At 44.2% G+C, this 2,572-nt stretch overlaps 1 long non-coding RNA gene across 1 annotated transcript; it reads left to right on the top strand.

Moving 5' to 3' along the window:
• Window positions 1–623: 623 nt before the first annotated feature.
• On the top strand, window positions 624–2,054 carry LOC113618476 (uncharacterized). Its single transcript, XR_003432029.1, has 2 exons — window positions 624–1,547; window positions 1,962–2,054. It is a non-coding gene; the product is annotated as an uncharacterized LOC113618476 (long non-coding RNA).
• Window positions 2,055–2,572: the final 518 nt, after the last annotated feature.

Here is a 2,572-nt window from a genome sequence, read left to right on the forward strand (position 1 = left end):
TGGCACCAGCAAAGAATATGACCCTCAATATTTTTTACTTAAAAATAATTGGTGGTATATGAAATTACTGAGAAATAAAACCACAGAACAAATATTCCTGAAAGAAGATTTTATGGCAAAAAAATCTATATATTGTCCCCTGTAATACTGAATGCCCCCATATTTTAAAAGGTTAAATCTTTTATAGTTAAACCACTAATACCACGAGCATAAGTTAAGTGGTACCAGTGATATAGCTTCATCAGGTACTGATAACACCTAGTGAAACCCTCAGCCTAGCAAGAGGGTTCAGTGGCAGATTCCAGAACCAGACTGCAGGGGTTCAAATCTCAGTTCTAGTACTTACTGTGTGACCTTGGGCAAATTGCTTCACCTCTCAGTGCCTTAGTCCCCTCATCTGAAAAATCAGAACAATTAGAGTACCTATTATCTCCTCTCCTCACCTTGGTGGGTTGTTGTGAGGATGTAAAACACTTAAATTATTGTCCAACATGGGCTTCCCTGGTGGCGCAGTGGTTGAGAGTCCGCCTGCCAATGCAGGGGACGCGGGTTCGTGCCCCAGTCCGGGAAGATCCCGCGTGCTGCATAGCGGCTGGGCCCGTGAGCCATGGCCACTGGGCCTGCGCGTCCGGAGCCTGTGCTCTGCAGCGGAAGAGGCCACAACAGTGAGAGGCCTGCGTACCGCAAAAAAAAAAAAAAAAAAAATTATTGTCCAACATATGGAAAACAATCATTGTCATTGCCATTGTTGTTATCCTGGGTGGATGACCATTAACTCTCTCTGCTCTAGCCTCACAGCCCTGCCAGAATGTTCTTCCTGCAGCACTGCTACCTTCTTTTCTCACACTAGCCCACACTTGACAAAACCTCTGGCACTTTTTCACTCATCAAGTGATCTGCCACTCCCCCCTTGGGGGAAGTTTCATTTCTGTGGCAGGATAAATCACCAGGCTTTCACTCAGAAGGCAGAAATGATCAGGAAACCCCAGGTCACAACATGAAACAGATCTGGTTTTTCAAGATCCTCATTAACTTAAAAAACTTAAAAAAAATGTTAACCTAGGTGGAAAGTTGAGTTAACTTTATCCCTCTGTTTGAAGCACATTCTCATTAGTCTCCACATAAGTCTGTTCCCTTGTTTTATATTTTACTTATTCTCTTGTTCACTTTCCTCACTCCCATCTTCCCCCACCCCAGCATTCTATGTTTAAGGTGACTCTCTGTTTCGGGCTTTGTGAAAAGGCGGTGTGGCAGTGGTGAATGCACGTGTCTTTAAGTTACACATGTGTTGTGTGTGATGTTCCCCCTACAGTCTTAAGGTCCACGTGGCTGTGAGGACTTCTAGGCTTCTCTTCTCCCTGCTGCCTAGTACCCCAGAGCACCCATCCTTACATCTGACTCTCCTGGTCCCCAGGTGACAGACACCCAAGTTGCTCCCAAACATCCTCTACAACAAACCAGGAAAAAGAGAGGTTCTCGGAAGATGGTCTTGGGAAATCTTGCTACTACGTGGATGAAAATAAAATTGGATCCCCACCTACCACTAGGTACGGAAGTGAACTCTAGATCGATTAAAGACCAATATCCGAAAGCTGAAACAATGGGATTAATAGAAGTAGGTGTGGGTGACTATCTAAGTGACCTGGCGGAGTAGAGAACTTCTTAAACTAAACCTCAAAAGCATGAAAGTCCTTGAACATTTCTTCCATTCACCTTGGTTTTCCAGTCCTCCCTCACCTCTTGGCCAGCCCTTCTCAATTGCTGAGAGGTTATCTTTTGTTTAAAAACAAAAGTGGAACAACAAAACTTTCAATTCACCCTTCCTGTAAATCAAAGAGATAGTCTTTTTTCTAGGGTTTTCCTTCGTCCAGCTCAGGGGTCAGTAATCTACGGCCCATGAGCCAAGTCTAGCCTACCTCACAGTTTGGTACAGTGTGCTAAAAAGGTTTTTACATTTTCAGATGGTTGAGGAAAAAACAGAAGAAGAATATTTTGCGACACTTGAACAACCTATGAAATGTCAGTGTCCATAAATAAAGTTCTGTTGGAACCCAGCCAAAATCACTTATTTCCATCTTGTCTACACCTGCTTTCTCACCGCAGCTGCAGGACTGAGTAGTTGTGACAGAGACTGTACAACTCCCAAAGCCTGAAGTATTGACTCTCTGGCCCTTGACTGGAAAAGGTCTGCCACCTGGATTGCAGGCCCCTTGAGGATGGGAGTCGTATCCAATAGGTCTTTTATTTCCCTGATGTCTTAGCACAGGGCCTTGCAGGTAACCAGTGCTATTTATAACACATAGGACTACTTTTGGCTTCAAGTAACAGAATACCCTACCGATAGGGTTTTTAATTCTAACGTGACAAGGAATCCAGAGATAGGGCTGGCACTGATTCAACAGCTCAAGGTCTCTTCCCCTGTCCCCTCAGGGTTGCAAGAGAATAGAGATAGCTCCTCAGAGAGTTTCTTCAAGTGACCATGTTCAAAGACAGAAAACTGGCAGCAACAAGGGCAAAGAAATGACCTGGTATACCCTTCTCTTATAGGAGAAGAAAATATTCCCTCAGACAC

The sequence above is a fragment of the Aethalodelphis obliquidens genome, unplaced genomic scaffold (genome assembly GCF_003676395.1).
Source record: "Aethalodelphis obliquidens isolate GAN/ISIS:26980383/991018 unplaced genomic scaffold, ASM367639v1 scaffold5, whole genome shotgun sequence".
Taxonomy (NCBI): Eukaryota; Metazoa; Chordata; class Mammalia; order Artiodactyla; family Delphinidae; genus Aethalodelphis; species Aethalodelphis obliquidens.